The 22,662-nt window shown below is 43.4% G+C and overlaps 1 pseudogene; it reads right to left on the bottom strand.

Annotated features, from left to right (window-relative positions):
• LOC116972910 overlaps positions 1–20,267 on the bottom strand; it is a 31,746-nt pseudogene extending 11,479 nt beyond the window's left edge.
• Positions 20,268–22,662: the final 2,395 nt, after the last annotated feature.

Genomic DNA, 22,662 nt, shown 5'->3' with positions numbered 1-22,662 from the left:
AATGTTAATACCATTCATTAAGTCACTGTGTCAATATAAAATGCATACAAAGGACAGTCCATGAAAGTCATCAAATAATCTACTTATCCAACCTAGCACATCGTAATTAACATAGCTTCTACAATATTAGTTTCAAATGTCATCTTCTGAATAGTATGGAACCTGTCATTTAGCAAATCCATCTAAATCCAAATTGATCTACGTAAAATTACTTTATTCTACTGGTAACAATTGATTTTCTTAAAATATCAGACTCTGTAACTAACAACTAAAACATCAGGTTAGAGGATAATCAAAGATTATTCACAATTCAAGCAAAACCCGTTTTCTAGAACAAGGTCCGAAGCCTGGCAGGTCATAGTTTTTCATGCACATGAGGGTGACAAAACTTCTCATATCCAGTCATTGTTCCAGTAACTCATTTACATTTTTATGGTCTGCTAAGAAAAGAGTCTCTTTCTATTTCCTCATCCAGGGCCTTCATAATTTAATCCATCTCAAATAAATCACCCCTCAGTCTCATGTTCGATGGAAACAACTGAATTTGATTCATTTTTTGAAGAAGCAACTATGAATGTTAATGAGGGCAGGGTTGTAGATGTAGACTATATAGACAATATCAAGGCCTTGGTAGCAGGTTAACCAATGGTCGTCTGCTCTGGAAGAGTGGACTGCTCGGGATCCAGAGAGAGATAGCTAACTGGAAACAAAATTGGCTTCATGGTAGAAGAAGATGGTGGTAGAAGGTTGCTTTTTGGACTGGTGGTCTGTGAATAGAGGTGTGCCTCAGGGATCTCCAGGACAAGGGGTCACAGCTTAAGGATAAGGGGGAAATCCTTTAAAACCAAGATGAGAAAAACTTTTTTCAGACAGAGAGTGGTGAATCTCTGGAACTCTCTGCCACAGAGGGTAGTTGAGGCCAGTTCATTGGCTATATTTAAGAGGGAGTTAGATGTGGCCCTTGTGGCTAAGGGGATCAGAGGGTATGGAGAGAAGGCAGGTACGGGATACTGAGTTGGATGCTCAGCCATGATCATATTGAATGGCGGTGCAGGCTCGAAGGGCCGAATGGCCTACTCCTGCACCTAATTTCTATGTTTCTATGTTTCTATCAGTATGGGGTCCATCGCTGTTTGTCATCTGCTTGAGATTTGGATGTGGATAAGCGAGTTTTCAAATGATACTGAAATAGATTGTTTCATAAACAATGAAGATGATTATCAAGAACTATGGCAGGGTGTTGATCAGCTGAGCAAATGTGCCCAGGGCTTGCTAATGGAGTTTAATGTAGTTAAGTATGAGCAGCTGTATGTCTTTATTGTAGCCACATGGCTAGCAACTAAACTTCTACAAAGCAAGTTATTGTGAGACAATTGTTGAAAATAATCATTCCAGAACAGAGGGTAGTCACAAGCGATGGTAGATGCCGGAATTTGGAACAAAAAAATAAACTGCTGGAAGAACTCAGCAGGTCAAGCAGCATCTGTGGAGCCAAAGGGATAGTCGTCTCAGATTGAAACTGATGCAGGGTTTCAAACATGAAACATAGACTGGACATTTTACTTTGGAGTCATGTGAGTGACTATGTGAAGAACCCGCCAGCCCGCATGCGCATCATATCATCTATCATATGGCGCAGCAACTGGACGGCTGGCGCGTGGCTCCAGCGGTAAGTTAAAAAAAGACCCACAGGTAAGTTCTTATCTATTCTGAGGTTGTTTCTTGTTCTGGAAATTGCTTTGCAGAACGGTGTGTTCCAGTAGTATGGACAAATCGAGGGTCAAGCCCAAATGGACCGCGAAACAGGCTACAGACACGGATGTACGGGCAGTCAGCAGCGGCCGAATTCACCTCCCGGGTCGCTGGCAGCGTAGCCAGCAACCTCCGACTTGGTCCATCTAACATCCGCAGTGGTTCCCCAAAAAGGGGGTAAAGCCTTAGGGCTGCAGTCTCTTCCCTCCTCTTCTCCCTCTGCGCTGAGGCGATTCCCCACCGGGCGATGTAACAAACAGTCCCGCGGTTCACCGAACCCCGCAACGGGCCGGCTCAAACACCGCGGCCCGGGGTGGTCGAAGCTGCCGCTCTCTAGTCCAGTGGACGCAGCCGCTGGCCCGCGGCTTAATCCCGGACTCAGGTCACCGACGCCAGAAAGCCGTCCCAGCCACCGGAGCACCGATCCAGCCCCGAGCCGGATCGCCCTCACGTGAGTGCCGTTCCTCCCTCGAGCTGGGCCGCTCCGACGGGAGCGCGGTACCTCCCTCGGGCTGGGCCACTCCGACGTGAGTGCCGTTCCTCCCTCGGGCTGGGCCACTCCGACGGGAGTGCCGTTCCTCCCTCGTGCTGGGCCACTCCGACAGGAGTGCCGTTCCTCCCTCGGGCTGGGCCACTCCGACGGGAGTGCCGTTCCTCCCTCGGGCTGGGCCACTCCGACGGGAGTGCCACAGCCCCTCACGGGAGAGTCTCAGTCCCTCGCCAGGCCGTCCTCACGAGAGTGCAGTTCCAGCCCCGAGCTGGCCCGCCCTCACGGGAGCAAGCCCAGGGCAAGTCCTGACTGGCTCTGCCTCCGGAGCCTCGAGGTCGCCAGCTCCGCCATTAGACCTCAGCGCAGACGGAGGCAGAGAAGGGGGATACGACAAAAAGTCGTATTCCCCCCAAGGGAGAGACAGCAAGCCCCGTTTCAACCCCCCACCCCCCCCCCCCACATAAACACAACTTAAAAACCAAAAACGTAACTACACAAAACGAAAAAGAACAACACAAAAAAGTAAAGACAAACGGACTGCAGGCGAGCCGCAGCCGTTCCCAGCGCCGCCACTTCCGCCACTTACGGCGTTTGTCAGGTTTATAGATAGAACATCTCTATCAGATGTACAGGAGGATGCCCTGGCACTGTTATGCAGTGCTCGGTACGAGATCAACCACTTTAGGAAAAGTGCCATCAGACCGGCCTTGAACCCTAAATTTGCGGGGTTATGCAGAACCAGCAACACCCAGCCGCCAAGTCTACTATTCGGTGAGAACCTGTCAAAACAGGTCAAGGCTGTTGGGCTGATAAAGGGACCGTCAACCGGCAAGACCTCCCAACCTCGGCGACAGCAACCCTATGCATCCACCAGCAGGAAACGATACCCGGTAGCTGGTGAAAGCTCGAAGCCCGTGTACTCTGGACAAAGGTCTTTTTTAGGCCAAGGCCCAGAACGGCCTACTTGGAAAATGCGCCAACCCCACATCCCAGCACCCCTACCCCCCAGGACTCAGGTACGGAAGAAGTAAATACTAACCCATTGGTAACCATGGAGGTAGGTGGGTCTAGCTTCTTCCGGGACTTAGGGGGTGAAAATGATTCACTAGTTGGTGGTAGGTTACGCTTGTTTTTGAGTGCATGGAGTTCAATAACGTCTGACCCTTTTATACTGCACAGTATTCAAGGTTATAAAATTGAGTTCCTTCACAATTCTTTTCCACCCACACAGCATGCACCTAAACGGACGTTTGTGCTTTCACAGCAAGAACATTTACATGTGCATACTGAATTTTTGAGGTTATATTTGAAAGGGATAAATGAGAAATCCCGGCATACCTCTCGTGAATTTGTATCTAATATATTTACAAGGGAAAAGAAAGATGGCGGTTGCCGCATCATCATTGATTTAACACAGCTTAATACTTTTGTGCAGTACAAACACTTTAAAATGGAAACATTTGTTACTGCCAAGCATATGATTTCCAAAGGTTACTTTATGGCTTGCATCGATCTCAAAGATGCGTACTATTCAGTACCCATACACAAGGATCACCATAGGTATTTGAAATTTAACTGGATAGGGCAACAGTGGCAGTTTAATGCTTTGCCTAATGAGTTAACATCAGCCCCCAGATTGTTTATCAAAATCTTAAAACCAGCACTTGCGCTTCTTAGGGCGCAGAAATATATTGGCGTGGCATATCTGGATGATATCTTAATTATTGGGAAAACTATGGAATCAGCTAAAATAGCTTTTGCGGCCACCAAACTGTTATTGGAAAAATTGGGGTTTCTTATCCATCCAGATAAATCCAAATTGATACCTTCCACGGTTATGGATTATTTAGGATTTACTGTTAACTTTCTTCACATGTCTGTGACTCTGCCTGGGGGCAAGGCCACAGAATTAGTAGAGGCCTGTTACAGCCTTATTGCCGTTAAGCAACTCTCAATTCAACAAGTATCTAGTGTCATTGCCAAGCTAGTGGCAGCATTTTCAGCCACAGTTTGGACCTTTACATTATCAAAATTTACAGAGGGCAAAGGTACAAGCACTCACAATTTGTGCTGGTCACTTTGACAGACCTATTCAGATTCAGATTCAATTTTAATTGTCATTGTCAGTGTACAGTACAGAGACAACGAAATGCATTTAGCATCTCCCTGGAAGAGCGACATAGCAAATGATTTAAATAAATAATAATAAGTGATAATAAGTGTCCGGGGGGTGGGGGGGTGATTGGCAGTCACCGAGGTACGTTGTTGAGTAGAGTGACAGCCGCCGGGAAGAAGCTGTTCCTGGACCTGCTGGTTCGGCAACGGAGAGACCTGTAGCGCCTCCCGGATGGTAGGAGGGTAAACAGTCCATGGTTGGGGTGAGAGCAGTCCTTGGCGATGCTGAGCGCCCTCCGCAGATAACGCTTGCTTTGGACAGACTCAATGGAGGGGAGCGAGGAACCGGTGATGCGTTGGGCAATTTTCACCACCCTCTGCAATGCCTTCCGGTCGGAGACAGAGCAGTTGCCATACCATACTGTGATGCAGTTGGTAAGGATGCTCTCGATGGTGCAGCGGTAGAAGTTCACCAGGATCTGAGGAGACAGATGGACCTTCTTCAGTCTCCTCAGGAAGAAGAGACGCTGGTGAGTCTTCTTGATCAGAGTTGAGGTATTGTGGGTCCAAGAGAGGTCATCGGAGATGTTGACTCCCAGGAACCTGAAGCTAGAAACACGTTCCACCTCCGTCCCGTTAATGTGGATGGGGGTGTGCGTGCCGCCCCTGGACTTCCTGAAGTCTACAATGAGCTCCTTGGTCTTCTTGGAGTTAAGGGCCAGGTTGTTGTCAGCGCACCATGCTGCTAAGTGCTGGACCTCCTCCCTGTAGGCCGACTCATCGTTGTTGCTGATGAGGCCAATCACCGTTGTATCATCTGCATACTTGATGATGGTGTTAGTACCATGTACAGGTGTGCAGTCATAGGTGAAGAGGGAGTAGAGGAGGGGGCTCAGCACACAGCCCTGTGGAACGCCGGTGTTCAGGGTGAGGGTTGAAGAGGTGTGCTTGTCTAACCTAACAGACTGGGGTCTGTTGGTTAGAAAGTCCAGTATCCAGTTGCAGAGGGAGGGGTCGATGCCCAGGTTACCGAGTTTGGTGATCAGTTTTGATGGTATAATGGTGTTGAATGCTGAGCTGTAATCGATGAACAGCATTCTTACGTAAGTGTCTCTGTTGTCGAGGTGGGAGAGGGCGGAGTGAAGTGCCGTTGAGATGGCATCCTCCGTACTCCTGTTCTTGCGGTAGGCAAACTGATAGGGATCCAGTGTGGGGGGTAGGCAGCTTTTGAGGTGTGCCAGGACCAGCCTCTCGAAGCACTTGGTGATGATGGGGGTAAGTGCAACTGGGCGGAAGTCGTTGAGGCTTGCCGCAGTGGAGTGTTTTGGCACTGGCACGATGGAGGTGGTTTTAAGGCACGTGGGGACAACTGCTTGGGCAAGTGACAGGTTGAAGATGTCTATGCGGTTACCAGCCAGTGCTATTTCTGAATTGCAATGGTGGATATCAAACATTCGGCATTGTTCTAATACCATTGTAGTCAGTAGTCCTTCAGTTGTTTTACAGACTGATGCTAGCGCTCTAGGTTGGGGTGCTACTGATACCATCTCTAGTTGTGGTGGCAGATGGGGTATGCATGAATCCTCGTTGCTTCAATCACATGGTATTAATTATTTAGAATTGTTGGGTGTGTTCTATGGCCTAAGAGCTACTGCACAGACATGCACCATTTGCATGTCCAACTTCAGGTCAACAACAGGTGGCTTATATTAATCACATGGGTGGAATTAAGTCAATATCCTGTGATTATTTGGCTAAACTTATTTGGCACTGGTGCATCAAGAAAAATATTTGGGTATCAGCTACTTACCTTCCAGTAAACTTAATACAGTGGCAGACACCAGGTCACGACTATTTAATGACAACACCGAATGGATGTTGGACCACAAAGTGTTTACCGACATTGTAGCCGGATATCGACCTGTTTGCATCCAGGCTCAATCACCAATTGCCTACATATGTTGCTTGGCAGCCAGATCCTGGGGCAGTGGTGATGTATGCATTCTCGCTGCATTGGGGAGGACTGTTTTTCTATGCATTTCCTCCCTTCTGCCTCATCAGTCGGGTCTTGCAAAAAATCCAAAAAGACTCCGCTTCGGGTATTTTGGCAGTACCCAACTGGCCTCCTCAACCATGGTTCCCTGTGGTTCTGGGTATGGTATCAGAACCCTGCATGGCCAATCCCAAATACTATAGTTTGTTGGTTTATCCTGTGACAGGTGAGAGTCACCCGTGCCATGACCGGTCAAATTTGTTCATTTGCAGAATCTGAGGAGATCGTTTTTGGGACTTGGACTAGCGGATCGAACCGTGGATATGATCATAGCGGCATGGAGAGATTCCACCAAAAAACAATATATCTCCTATATCAGAAAATGGGAGACGTTTTGTGAACGAACTGACATAACGTAAAATACGCCTTGCGTGACTGATGTATTAGAAATCTTGACCGGTCTGTACTTTGATGAAGGTCTGTCCTACAGTGCCATTAACTGTGCCAGAAGTGCACTGTCATCCTACTTGTGGCGAGCGTCTAGACACCACGCTGTCGGGTCTCACCCTCTTGTGTCGTGGCTTATGAAGGGTATTTTCAATATCAATCCCCCCAGGTCTAGGTACTCCCACGTTTGGGATGTTAGCACTGTCCTGACATTGCTTAGGGGATGGGCAGCTGCTACATCCCTGTCTCTGACCAGGCTAACATATAAAGTAGTCATGCTTATGGCACTGATCTTGGCTCAACGAGTCCAGTCGCTGCATAAGTTACGGCTGGACACTATGACCATAACTACCGATAAAATAACATTCTACATATTTGAATTAATTAAATAGGACAGACCAGGGACGTCTGGGCAAAGATTGGAATTTGTAGCCTATCCCATGGTCCGTCGTTTATACATAGTCACCCATTGACTTCAATATGTCAGGATCACAAAAAACCTTAGAGACTCTGAAATGGCTTTATTTGTCAGTCATAAAAAAACTCACAAAGGGGTGTCTGGGCAGACCATCTCTAGGTGGCTAAGACAGGTTTTGGCTTTGGCAGGTGTGGATACTGATGTTTTTAAATCTCATTCCACCAGAGCTGCAAAGATTTTGGAAGTTCCCATGGACCACATCCTTGCGACCCTATGCATCCACCAGCAGGAAACGATACCCGGAAGCTGGTGAAAGCTCGAAGCCCGTGTACTCTGGACAAAGGTCTTTTTTAGGCCAAGGCCCAGAACGGCCTACTTGTAAATTGCGCCAACCCCACATCCCAGCACCCCTACCCCCCAGGACTCGGGTACGGAAGAAGTAAATACTAACCCATTGGTAACCATGGAGGTAGGTGGGTCTAGCTTCTTCCGGGACTTAGGGGGTGAAAATGATTCACTAGTTGGTGGTAGGTTACGCTTGTTTTTGAGTGCATGGAGTTCAATAATGTCTGACCCTTTTATACTGCACAGTATTCAAGGTTATAAAATTGAGTTCCTTCACAATTCTTTTCCACCCACACAGCATGCACCTAAACGGACGTTTGTGCTTTCACAGCAAGAACATTTACATGTGCATACTGAATTTTTGAGGTTATATTCGAAAGGGATAAATGAGAAATCCCGGCATACCTCTCGTGAATTTGTATCTAATATATTTACAAGGGAAAAGAAAGATGGCGGTTGCCGCATCATCATTGATTTAACACAGCTTAATACTTTTGTGCAGTACAAACACTTTAAAATGGAAACATTTGTTACTGCCAAGCATATGATTTCCAAAGGTTACTTTATGGCTTGCATCGATCTCAAAGATGCGTACTATTCAGTACCCATACACAAGGATCACCGTAGGTATTTGAAATTTAACTGGATAGGGCAACAGTGGCAGTTTAATGCTTTGCCTAAAGAGTTAACATCAGCCCCCAGATTGTTTATCAAAATCTTAAAACCAGCACTTGCGCTTCTTAGGGCGCAGAAATATATTGGCGTGGCATATCTGGATGATATCTTAATTATTGGGAAAACTATGGAATCAGCTAAAATAGCTTTTGCGGCCACCAAACTGTTATTGGAAAAATTGGGGTTTCTTATCCATCCAGATAAATCCAAATTGATACCTTCCACGGTTATGGATTATTTAGGATTTACTGTTAACTTTCTTCACATGTCTGTGACTCTGCCTGGGGGCAAGGCCACAGAATTAGTAGAGGCCTGTTACAGCCTTATTGCCGTTAAGCAACTCTCAATTCAACAAGTATCTAGTGTCATTGCCAAGCTAGTGGCAGCATTTTCAGCCACAGTTTGGACCTTTACATTATCAAAATTTACAGAGGGCAAAGGTACAAGCACTCACAATTCGTGCTGGTCACTTTGACAGACCTATGCGGTTACCAGCCAGTGCTATTTCTGAATTGCAATGGTGGATATCAAACATTCGGCATTGTTCTAATACCAATGTAGTCAGTAGTCCTTCAGTTGTTTTACAGACTGATGCTAGCGCTCTAGGTTGGGGTGCTACTGATACCATCTCTAGTTGTGGTGGCAGATGGGATATGCATGAATCCTCGTTGCTTCAATCACATGGTATTAATTATTTAGAATTGTTGGGTGTGTTCTATGGCCTAAGAGCTACTGCACAGACATGCACTATTTGCATGTCCAACTTCAGGTCAACAACAGGTGGCTTATATTAATCACATGGGTGGAATTAAGTCAATATCCTGTGATTATTTGGCTACACTTATTTGGCACTGGTGCATCAAGAAAAATATTTGGGTATCAGCTACTTACCTTCCAGTAAACTTAATACAGTGGCAGACACCAGGTCACGACTATTTAATGACAACACCGAATGGATGTTGGACCACAAAGTGTTTACCGACATTGTAGCCGGATATCGACCTGTTTGCATCCAGGCTCAATCACCAATTGCCAACATATGTTGCTTGGCAGCCAGATCCTGGGGCAGTGGTGATGTATGCATTCTCGCTGCATTGGGGAGGACTGTTTTTCTATGCATTTCCTCCCTTCTGCCTCATCAGTCGGGTCTTGCAAAAAATCCAAAAAGACTCCGCTTCGGGTATTTTGGCAGTACCCAACTGGCCTCCTCAACCATGGTTCCCTGTGGTTCTGGGTATGGTATCAGAACCCTGCATGGCCAATCCCAAATACTATAGTTTGTTGGTTCATCCTGTGACAGGTGAGAGTCACCCGTGCCATGACCGGTCAAATTTGTTCATTTGCAGAATCTGAGGAGATCGTTTTTGGGACTTGGACTAGCGGATCGAACCGTGGATATGATCACAGCGGCATGGAGAGATTCCACCAAAAACCAATATATCTCCTATATCAGAAAATGGGAGACGTTCTGTGAACGAACTGACATAACGTAAAATATGCCTTGCGTGACTGATGTATTAGAAATCTTGACCGGTCTGTATTTTGATGAAGGTCTGTCCTACAGTGCCATTAACTGTGCCAGAAGTGCACTGTCATCCTACTTGTGGCGAGCGTCTAGACACCACGCTGTCGGGTCTCACCCTCTTGTGTCGTGGCTTATGAAGGGTATTTTCAATACCAATCCCCCCAGGTCTAGGTACTCCCACGTTTGGGATGTTAGCACTGTCCTGACATTGCTTAGGGGATGGGCTGCTGCTACATCCCTGTCTCTGACCAGGCTAACGTATAAAGTATTCATGCTTATGGCACTGATCTTGGCTCAACGAGTCCAGTCGCTGCATAAGTTACGGCTGGACACTATGACCATAACTACCGATAAAATAACATTCTACATATTTGAATTAATTAAATAGGACAGACCGGGGACGTCTGGGCAAAGAATGGAATTTGTAGCCTATCCCATGGTCCGTCGTTTATACATAGTCACCCATTGACTTCAATATGTCAGGATCACAAAAAACCTTAGAGACTCTGAAATGGCTTTATTTGTCAGTCATAAAAAACCTCACAAAAGGGTGTCTGGGCAGACCATCTCTAGGTGGCTAAGACAGGTTTTGGCTTTGGCAGGTGTGGATACTGATGTTTTTAAATCTCATTCCACCAGAGCTGCAAAGATTTTGGAAGTTCCCATGGACCACATCCTTGCGACAGCAGGATGGTCTAGTGAAAGAACTTTTCAAACATATTATAATAAACCCATAGACAAGCCTGGGTTATTTGCTGACTCAATTCTAAACTCTGTCTTATAATTTGCCCCGAATGTAAGGGGTCATTATTATTTTTGTTAATAAAGCATCAGCATGTTCAAATAACTATGTCATGTCTGAGTGCATTTTACAGTTACTCCTCCTCGGTCAGTTATTACAGTGTGTGACGCATGGACTTGTTCCACGGCACGAAATCACAGAGCTTTGAAATCTTCACGAAGTCACTCACGTGACTCTGAAGTAAAATAGTAAGATTAAACGAGAACTTGCCAGTTTGAAGTTTGATCTTTATTTTATGAGGAGTTACGTTGAGGGATTACATGCCCTCCACTCCCAACCCTTATCATAAAGGTCAGCTGGTATGCTAGTTCTCTAATCTTACTATATTCAGTTCACCAATTATCATCTGTGATTTCACACCGCTGCTTTGAAGATTGATGCGCATGCGGGCTGGCGGGTTCTTCACATAATCCCTCAACGTAACTCCTCATAAAATAAAGTTCAAACTTCAAACTGGTAAGTTCTCGTTTAATCTTACTATCATTTTCCATTTGATTACTTCACACATGCTTGCCTCATGATCTATAAAGTTTATCGAGAAGACTAAAATAATTAACAACAATTTAACTGGAAGAATATTGACACAGAATAGAGAATCAGGAACTGTTGCAAAAGGCCATCGATGGCGATTAAACTATGTGGGACAAACTGTAATCAGATCTTCATGATAGAAGGAAAAGCAGAAGCAAGTAACAGTCTATCTTCTCATCATTCTCACAGGGTTTCCAGGCTCAGAGGCAAAATGAAGTGAAAGCACAACAGTGCTTAAGGCAAGAAAATCCGATAGTAACGAAGGCATCAAACTCATGAAAAAGGGCTTTATCACTATGGCAATAAGGAATAACCAGATGTACAGTTTAAAACGATGAAATAGCAACGTAGGAAGACTTAGTTATGATACCCATTTGAGAATATTGTCAGGAGCAATCAAATCCAAGCTCCAATTTCCAATTGCCTCATTTGGGATTTGAGGACTCCCAGCCTTCTAGAAGATTGATGTGAAAACATCAAAGAAACATCAAGTACACCAGGAGTGAGTGATATTACTCAAGGACAACTGACACAGAAGGCGAACCCTGACATCTTAACTCAGAGAAGATTACAACCCATTGAAGTAATCCCAACCAGTTAATCTTACATCTGGAATCTAAGTCCAAGTGTTGTTTCAATTATTGGGCAGCAAGATGGGAAAAGTATATCAGTAAATTAGGTGATTAAGAGTTACAAAGCTCTTGTTGAATGGTTTAGTTAAATGCCTGTAAATTTAGAAACATAGAACATAGAAAATAGGTGCAGGAGTAGACCATTCGGTCCTTCGAGCCAGCACCACCATTCAATATGATCATGGCTGCTCATCTAAAATCAGTACCCTTTTGCTGTTTTTTCCCCATATCTCTTGATGCCTTTAGCCCTAAGAGCTAGATCTAACTATCTTTATAATAGTTTAACTCATTTAAAACTGATATGAATATTAATAAAGATTGAGTTGTGTCAGTGCCTTCTTTGTCACCACATCAATTGAGCCCCCACGTTGCAGAGGTTTCAGTCAGTCAGCATCCTTGGATGGGCATGTCAAGTGATCATCTCATCATTACAATGCAGATGTCTTAACAACAAAAAGGAGTTGCAGAGAACTTATTAGTTAGGGTAAGCTGGATGAGTTAGCGTAAACTCTGCAAGTCAGCCTCAAGCAGTGCTCAGTATAACTTCCCTGCTTTGACAGAGGGATCAAACAACAAAGTTAATAAAGTAAGGCTGTGATTTACAGTCAAAAGGGTTTGCCAGTATAAACCTATCCCTGCAAAGACTAGATTTGCTGCATTCCAACTGGATGTCTGTTGGTGATAAGGTGCAACATTGTGGTGAGAAAGACTATGAAACGTTTTGGAGCAACAATGTGGCCTTGTTTGGACATTGCTCTCCATGGAGATTACTTCTGTTTGTGAACACATCAGATAGATCCATGGCTTGTGTGCCACTGTGGGGCAAATGCAGGCTGCATATTAATTTCTGTAGACACCTAGGGAGAAGGAACCAGTTCAATATGGATAGGCTTACTTAACTTTGTGCTGGAAAATAAAATACTTCAAGGAGTGGACCAAGGTAGTGGGGGTTCAACTGAGGAAACATTTAGAAAATTAGAGACAAATTACAAGATGGTTGTGCAAGGTAACAAATGTGTAATAAGACCAATGTTGTCAGGATGGATCAGAACCTCTGCATGTAAAAAGTACCCTCCAAATAGAGAGTAGAGAAAAACGATAAACAGACAAAATAAAAATACATTTTACCTGAACCCATGAAGCATTCATTATAATATCATCACATTGGTAGCATAAATAAAATAACAATATCATTTAAATATAAAGACAATTGGTTATAAGAAGAGGTTGGACAAACTTGGATTGTTTTCTCTGGAATGTCAGAAGCTGACGGGCTACCTGAGAGAATTATGTCGGGGTGGGAGATTGCAACCTTCACGTGGTCCACCCTGTTTCAACGAATGCAATCAACCCGGCGTGCATAAACAGATCAAACAGAACAAGTTGTCTTACAACTTTAGGCTGTGCACGCCATATGCAAGAAAAATATAGAATTATGTTAATTTATGAGAGATAATGATAGGCCAGATTATCAGAATCTTTTTTCCAGGGTGAGATACTTCGCACTTGTCCGACTTAAATTCCATCTGTCAGTCCCCAGCCCAAGCTAATACAGATCCTGTTGTAATCTTAGATAACCTTCTTCACTTCACTATACCAAAAATGTTGGTCTCATCCATAATCTTAGTAACCATGCCACCTACACGTTCAGCCAAATCATATAGTTGAGAAACAACAGATCCCTGTGGCATACCGCTGGTCACAGGCCGCTAATTTGATCAACAACTCTCCACTATCACTCTCTGACTTCTACCACCAAGCCAATTTTGTATTCAATTTTGCCAGCTCACCCTGGATCCGATGTGATCTAACCTTCAAGACCAGCCTACCATGTGGGAGCTCATCAAAGACCTCACTAAGTACCCTGCAGTCAATGTCTACTAACCTGCCTCTTGCAATCCTCTGCCACCTCTTGAAAAAACTCAATCAAATTTAGGAGATGCGATTTCCCATGCATAAATCCATGCTGGCTATCCATATATCAGTCCTTGACTTTCCGAATGCTGCTGGATCTAATCTCTCAGAATTCCCTTCAGTAACTTTCCCACCACTGATGTTGGGCTCGCCAGGCTATAGTTCCCTAGCCTATCCTCTCCTTAAATAAAGGCACAACTTTAGCCACCCTTCTGTCCTCCGATACCTTACCTATGGTTAACGATGAATTAAATATCTCTGCCCGAACCCCTGCAATTTATTTCCTCCCATCCCACAATGTTCTAGGATACACTCGGTCAGGCTCCAGGGATTTATCCACCTTTATGTGTTTTAAGGCAGCTTTAATAATAAGCAACTGACCTATCAACCAGCGTGTACTTGGGATACGAGAGGAAACTGGACTACCTAAATTTTTATTAATAAGTTAATAAATACTATAAATCACTAAGAACTCCATAAATAAAGAACCAAAATGAATTGTAACTTAAAAGCAAAAAGCTGCAGATGCTAGATATCTGAAATAAAACAGAAAACACTAAATGGAAATATCAAAATATAAAAGATAAAATGTAGGTGGAATACCTTTGGATAAACAGCCTCTCTTCTCCAATTAAAACATCTCTCAAATATCCACGTCCAGCATGATTGATTCGAGTAGAACATGGAAGATTTTCTGGTTTGTAACAGAACCAAGGCTCTCCTGTCCTGAGATCAGTAAAGTTACATAGTGGTTTAGTTGGAGTTAAAAACAGATGGCAAACAGTAGTCTTTGAAATTGCTCCAGCCTTGAAAGTGCTTTTCATATAAATTCGATCTGGTCGTTCTTCACGCAGCCGTTTTAGTACTTTGATCCCTTCACTGGGATGAATTAGGGAAACTGACACTTGGACTTTTCCCTGGCCAGGATAAAGTAAAATTAATGTAATAATATCCATTTTGGTTATCTATAACTGTCCCTGCTGAACCAGCCTTTAACTCTGGGGTGTGAATCCGTGCTTGCAGATAGCCACCTCCATATTGTTTTGGATTTCCGTCAAAGTCAAACATTCGCAGCATCACCTGCAATTGATCTCCAACGTGGAAAGTCTTCTCAGGATTTAAAATGATAAAGCAAGTATGCAATGGGTCGCTGCTTTTCCTAAAGGGCACACTGGTATCGGGAGGCTTTGGCCATTCAATCATTTTCATCAGTACTGTCCCCTCTGTTCTTTCTTCAAGGGTGAAACTATGAGTCTGATAGCCATACTGCATCAGCTTGTGGATCCATTCAGTCTTCGGCATTTTTACTTCCTGCTGTAGTGTGGAATGATTCTTCGGAGCTGGGTATCTGATCCACACTGACTTTGCTCCGGAAATTGAAAATTGCGCAAACTATGGAAAACAGCAAATTCAATTAAATTTTTTTTCAAATTTTTCTACAGCATTTATAATCATCAAGACTAAAAATTCAAATTTTAGTTTCAATCACAGAATTTTACAACGTGATTAGAATATTATTATTCAAGATTCAAGAGTGTTTTCTTGTCATATGTATTAGAACGGAACAATGACATTCTTACTGGCAGCAGCAGCACAACAGGTTCACAACACAGTACTCAATCGATTAAATCATAAACAGACAAACAAAGATAGACAATAGATAATAGGCGCAGGAGTAGGCCATTCGGCCCTTCCAGCCAGCACCGCCATACCATGTGACCATGGCTAACATCTACAATCAGTACCCCGTTCCTGCCTTCTCTCCATATTCCTTAATTTCGCTAATCCCTAAGAGATATATTTAACTCTCGCTTGAAAACATCCGGAGAACCAGCCTCCACCGCCTCTGAGGCAGAGAATTCCACACACTAACAACTCTCTGTGTGAAAAAGTTCTTTCTCATCTCCGTTCTAAATGGCTTACTCCTTATTCTTAAACTATGGCCCCTGGTTCTGGACTCCCCCAACATTGGGAACAGGTTTCCTGCCTCTAATGTGTCCAAACCCACTTTATTTGTGTTTCAATAAGATAATGTGGGGGGAGGGGATTAAAATGCCGTTTTCTCCTGCCTGTCGGAGGCGGAGGTGGACTTCCTCGGGCTCCTAGCTGATGAAGAAAATTCGATTGGACTAGCGTTCCCGGTTTTTTTTTTTGTTAATCGCGAGACAATTTAATGATTTGATTAACATAATAAGTGACTTCTAACGCCCTCAGCACCTACAGCGTGACGGATCGCATGAACGGGACAAAACTCCAGGTAATTCGTGTATTTTACATATAATCTTGCTTCTTGGGATGGTATTAATCAAATTTTAAGTTGCGAAAATGTGTCTTGGCCCCATACGAACTGGCAGTGTTTTTCCTGCCGATATGGGGGTTCAAATTCACCGCAAATGCAACGTTCCAATCGATCGCGTTCCAGAAAAATCCACTCGCAAGATGATTTGAATGCTCTTTTTTTTTGGACAATCATGTCATAGGAGCATCTAAATCATCTATATTTTGTGTTATTGTCTACCCATAGTCAATATTTTTTATAATAAATATCAGTTTTAGTCACATGTATTGTGCCAAAAATTTTGATAATATTGAATGGATGTTTCTAGATTAATTTATGGGAATTAAACATCAAATTCATTCCATCTGGCATATGAATTCACGACAGTGAGATTTAAAAATCACGTTATATTGTGAATTCTTGTGTGAATGGGATTAGTTTGTTATTTGGATACTTAGGCTATTTAAAAAATATATCATTTTCTTAAGAAATGGAATCTACAGGACATTCTTAATGGGAAAGTAGTGGGCAGAAAGGCATGTCATGCGTGGTTTGAAGAGCAAAAACTTGTAGTTTACAATGTCAAAATTGAAAAGTTGAGGAAAAACAAGGTGTACAGAGTTGCTTATTGGTTACAATCTGAGGAGTATGATGATGCTACTGATTATGATATGTCAATGTACCAGCTAGCAACTGATCTTCTCCATAAAGACTTGGTCTATTGCTAGAAATTGTAATTTATTTACCTATCTGTTACGGACTTACAGCATATAATACAATAATATTAAAGTTCTGATCTTGAGAATATCGCATTTTTGAATTTTCAAGGCAGTCTGGGTATTTATTACTATTTCCGTCACAGCGGTCAATTTTATAATTGACTACAATTAGGTAATTAACTAATTATATTTCAGGTCATCCAAGTAAGATGTTTTATATTTGTTTCAGAATGCTTCAATCTATAATAACTGAAAATTTCATGAATTTCTCTTAATTTTTAAGAAATTTATGGGCTTTTGACTGTCCTCGATCACAGCTTTTGTGTTGTCAATGCAAAAGCAATAGGGAACAAGATGCTAATTTCCGAGTATGAAAATGGCCATAACTTTTTTAATGCTGAAGATATGAAAGTGAATTTGGTGTCAAATTAAACTTCGTTTTATGCTTTATCTGATGGGATAAATTGCAGAATTGATTTTTTAAATCTCAAACTTTGTAACGTTGCTAAATGGTGGCCGACGGGCAGGATTTCAGGTCAGACTGAAGCGCAGGGGACTTCGATCCCCTCTCCCTACTATCCTACTGGCCAATGTACAGTCCCTTGAAAATAAAGTGGAGGAATTAAGGGCAAGACTGCATTACCAAAGGGAGCTGAGGGAATGCTCTGTGTTCTGTTTCACAGAGACATGGCTCACCCCCAGCTCCCCAGACTCAGCGGTCCAGCCTGACGGGTTCTCCATCCACCGTATGGACCGTACCCTGGTATCTGGGAAAGGGAGAGGAGGGGGTATCTGCCTCATGGTCAACTCTGTGTGGTGCTCAAACGTGGCAGTCCAGTCCAACTCATGCTCTCCACACCTGGAACTTCTGGCTGTGAAGTGCCATCCCGTCTACCTACCGAGGGAATTCACCTCCATCATCCTGACCGCGGTCTACATCCCACCTGATGCCCATCTGGCACTTCAAGATCAAACTTCAAACGGTAAGTTCTCGGTAATCTTACTATTTTACATAGTTATCAATTTAATGCGTGGTGGCATGAGCGTAAGTTTTATCTTACTACGCACCTTTATATGCTGCAAGTTTAGAAACACCAATGCCAGTGCCAGCAACGCCACAATCAGGAATCGTCCGACATTAGTGGGGGTTTTTGTAGCTTGTTTGTCCATGTTGTGGGCCCCCGCACTCCCGTGTACATCTACAACTAAGAAAACAATTAACAGCTCGAGAGTTTCCGCCCGTGGCTTCACACGTTAACTTTACAAAATGACAGTGGGAGTAAAACTGTGGCAAAGGACTGGAGGAATATCTTTGGTATGAAGTTAGTTACGTTTCGTATGTAATTGTCGCTTCACTACGTTAAGTACAGCGTTCTGTTAGGAAAATTGTCACCCGGCCGTCGCGTATATTACATGACTTCTGCTGAAGCTCTCAAGTTTTGCAATTGGTTCTAATGCCAATATAATCTAATATTCTGGTCCCTGAACGGCTGAACCCATGAAGACCCCGGGTAAAACACCCGCACGCATCCTCCGTATTTTCCGCCCGTCATCGGATTTCTTGATCAACCTGTGATATTGATTTAGCGTTACATAGAAACATAGAAACATAGAAATTAGGTGCAGGAGTAGGCCATTCGGCCCTTCGAGCCTGCACCGCCATTCAATATGATCATGGCTGATCATCCAACTCAGTATCCCGTACCTGCCTTCTCTCCATACCCTCTGATCCCCTTAGCCACAAGGGCCACATCTAACTCCCTCTTAAATATAGCCAATGAACTGGCCTCGACTACCCTCTGTGGCAGGGAGTTCCAGAGATTCACCACTCTCTGTGTGAAAAAAGTTCTTCTCATCTCGGTTTTAAAGGATTTCCCCCTTATCCTTAAGCTGTGACCCCTTGTCCTGGACTTCCCCAACATCGGGAGCAATCTTCCTGCATCTAGCCTGTCCAACCCCGTAAGAATTTTGTAAGTTTCTATAAGATCCCCTCTCAATCTCCTAAATTCTAGAGAGTATAAACCAAGTCTATCCAGTCTTTCTTCATAAGACAGTCCTGACATCCCAGGAATCAGTCTGGTGAACCTTCTCTGCACTCCCTCTATGGCAATAATGTCCTTCCTCAGATTTGGAGACCAAAACTGTACGCAATACTCCAGGTGTGGTCTCACCAAGACCCTGTACAACTGCAGTAGAACCTCCCTGCTCCTATACTCAAATCCTTTTGCTATGAAAGCTAACATACCATTCGCTTTCTTCACTGCCTGCTGCACCTACATGCCCACTTTCAATGACTGGTGTACCATGACACCCAGGTCTCGCTGAATCTCCCCTTTTCCTAGTCGGCCACCATTTAGATGATAGTCTGCTTTCCTGTTTTTGCCACCAAAATGGATAACCTCACATTTATCCACATTATACTGCATCTGCCAAACATTTGCCCACTCACCCAGCCTATCCAAGTCACCTTGCAGTCTCCTAGCATCCTCCTCACAGCTAACACTGCCCCCCAGCTTAGTGTCATCCGCAAACTTGGAGATATTGCCTTCAATTCCCTCATCCAGATCATTAATATATATTGTAAATAGCTGGGGTCCCAGCACTGAGCCTTGCGGTACCCCACTAGTCAATGCCTGCCATTGTGAAAAGGACCCGTTTACTCCTACTCTTTGCTTCCTGTTTGCCAGCCAGTTCTCTATCCACATCAATACTGAACCCCCAATGCCGTGTGCTTTAAGTTTGTAAACTAATCTCTTATGTGGGACCTTGTCGAAAGCCTTCTGGAAGTCCAGATACACCACATCCACTGGTTCTCCCCTATCCACGCTACTAGTTACATCCTCGAAAAATTCTATAAGATTCGTCAGACATGATTTACCTTTTGTAAATCCATGCTGACTTTGTCCAATGATTTCACCACTTTCCAAATGTGCTACTATCCCATCTTTAATAACTACGCCATTCATCGTGAGTCAATCTATAATCTGCCCCGTGCTTTAAATAAATTTGTCGAAAATACATGAAATAATAGTTCTATGAATCAGCCCTCCATCGACCAGTTTACTTCCGAGAGTTCAAAGCCGCAGCTTTTATCTGGCGGCATCTCTGGAGAACATCGATAAGATGGAATTTGTCGTCGAGTCCCTTCTTCAGACTGATTGTGGTGGTTGGAGAGGTTGTGGTGGTGGTTGGTCGGATATTATTGTTTCTAGGGGCAACAATATCTACCAAAGATACTAATATCTACCCCTCAAAAAAAACCTCCACGCCACACTCAGTCTGATGAAGGGTCCTGACCATGTTCTCCAGAGATGCTGCCTGACCCGCTGAGTTACTCCAGCACTTCGTGTCTTTTTCTTTGTCAACCAGCATCTGCGGTTCCTTGTATCTGCTTTTATCGCGAGGGTGGTTTCTCAGGCACCAACAGTTTATTTGATTCTAAAACATAATAACATAAACGAGTTCGCAACGGCGTTGAATTACCTGTGATTTGCAATTATTTTCTTTTCATTGATGTCGAGAAGCTTTGAAATTATCTGCAGGAGACAGATTGCTGTTGGTATTACCTGGTCACATTTAGCACGAATGAATGCTTCAAACATTGAATGAGAAGTCGTCTCTTTCCACTTTCGCTGTTCTTCTGCATATTTGTCATACAATGGCACACCCATTACACATTCGACACGCACTCCTGTTCCGTGTGCAACAAGTAATCAGACGCTTCTTCAGACGAAATAAACTTGACACCCATTTTTATAAAAATTAAAGTATCAGTAAAAGTTATTTTGTTTGGCCATTGACATCATGAACAGCACGGAGTAAAACTGTGTCTTGAACTTCTATGAGAAAATTTCTGAATTCCTTCTCAGGAGGTGAAAGGCAAGAACAATAATAAAAAATATAAAAAGCAGGACATCAGTGTTCACATTGAGCAAAACGAATTCATGGTTTTGCAAGAAGTGGGCTGAAATGTACCGCTGCCAAGTCAGGATTAGAGTTATGCAGGTTGTTCAAACATTTGACATTTGTGGGAAAGTAGCTGAAGCTGGTTGTGTGTCTTCTGCCTGGCGGAAGCATTAAGAAGTGGGCATGGACTTGATGATAGATTCATACTTGAGATGATTCATATCGATGCTATCAATTGTGACATGTGTGGTTCCCCTGATAGATCGAGATGAGACCAACACCCTCTGCAGCCTGGCATTGCCACACCATTCAATTATACCATTAGTCAAGGTGCTTTCTCAATATATTATGCTGAATCTCTTTAAACCAAAGAAAGTTTAAGGAGATCAGAGAGTGAAACAAAATTGATTTTTCAGATCAAGGACTCTTCATTGGAATGAAAAAAATAAGAAACCAATTATAAAAGTCTCTTTCCCAAAGAACATCTTGAAAGGAACTGCACAATGGATAGATCACCCTTAAAGATGGCCACAAACTCTTTCAAGTGATTTGGGATCAGCGCCTGACTTAATGATACTGTTAAAAGCTAAAAGATATCTAGTTGTGTAAGAGAGTACAGAGGTTATGCCATTTTATGTCACGAAAATAAATTAGTCAAATTCAGATTAGTTTGTGGTTATATATATAGGTTGCAATTAATTTCCTTGTTCAGATGAATTTTACACAGCAATTCAATTCAATTCAACTTTATTGTCATTGCACAGATACGAGTATAGGTACAACGAAATGCAGTTTAGCGTCTGGACATAGTCATAGTGCAAGATAGTAGAAGTAAAAATAAAAATACAAAAATAAGCATACAATAAAAATTAAAAATACTGGTTAACAGTGTGTGGATTGTGGATGAATTAAAACTGGTACATAGGCAAATAACTGTATGCAAATGGGAGAGTCTAAAGATAGCTAGCGACGGGACTCTGAGTTCAGCAGTGTAATGGTGTTATTGAAAAAGCTTTTCCTCAGCCTGCTTGTGCGAGACCTGAGGCTCGTGTACCGCCTCCCTGATGGGAGGAGGGCAAACAGTCCATGGTTAGGGTGTGAGGGGTCCTTGATGATTTTCCCGGCCCGTCTCAGACATCGTTTTCGGTGGAGGGCATCCATGGCAGGGAGCGGGGCACCGATGATGTGCTGAGCGGTTTTCACCACCCGTTGCAGTGCCTTCCTGTCAAACAGTATATGGCAATGATAGATACACCTATAAATACAACAACAAATGCAAAGCAGCAGATTGGGGAAAGGATTGCTGTACTCTTTGAAGTGGAGCAAAGAATCAAAGGGCAATCGTGGAATAACTGTGTTCAAAAGGGAACTGCAGATGCTGGAATATCGAAGGTACACAAAATTGCTGGGGAAACTCAGCGGGTGCAGCAGCATCTATGGAGCGAAGGAAATAGGCGACGTTTCGGGCCGAAACCCTTCTTCAGTGGAATAACTGTATCAGGTAGTGTTAAGAGTAAAAATATGTCAGCACCTCTGGAAGGGAGTGTGAAATAGGTGGTTGGTTCAGGGGATGAAGCTGTTTTTAAGTCTGCACGATAGGCTTTCAAGCTCCTGTCTCTTCTCCCAGAATGAAGAAAAGAAACACAAATATTTCAGGTTTATTATTGTCACTTGGACAGAGGTACCGTGAAAAGCTTTATTTAGATGATATTCAATCAAATCAGAAAGTACACACATCAGTACAATCGAGTTAAACTCAAGTACAATAAGTAGGGCAAAGAGAAATTGGCTTCTCCAATCTCATCCAACACATGTTCCAGAGAAAATTCTATTGTCCAGATTGGCGTAGTTTGGAGAATTGGAACTATAATCTATCTTATGAATGGACTATTCAGAAGCCTAATAACAGTGGAGAAGTAGCTATTTGTGAGTCTGATGGTGCACGCTTGCAAGCTTCTATTTCTCCTGCCTAAACAGAGAGTGGGGCCAGGGTGCTTGCTTATGTTGGCTACTTTCCTGAGGTATAGTGAAATGTCGAGTCAATGGTGGGGAGACTGGTCTGTGTGATAGTCTGAGCTTCTTCCACAACACTTTGCAATTTTTTGTGGTCTTGGGCAGAG

This window comes from Amblyraja radiata, chromosome 5, assembly GCF_010909765.2.
Source record: "Amblyraja radiata isolate CabotCenter1 chromosome 5, sAmbRad1.1.pri, whole genome shotgun sequence".
In the NCBI taxonomy this organism is placed as follows: domain Eukaryota; kingdom Metazoa; phylum Chordata; class Chondrichthyes; order Rajiformes; family Rajidae; genus Amblyraja; species Amblyraja radiata.
This window is presented reverse-complemented; position numbering and strand designations above follow the sequence as displayed.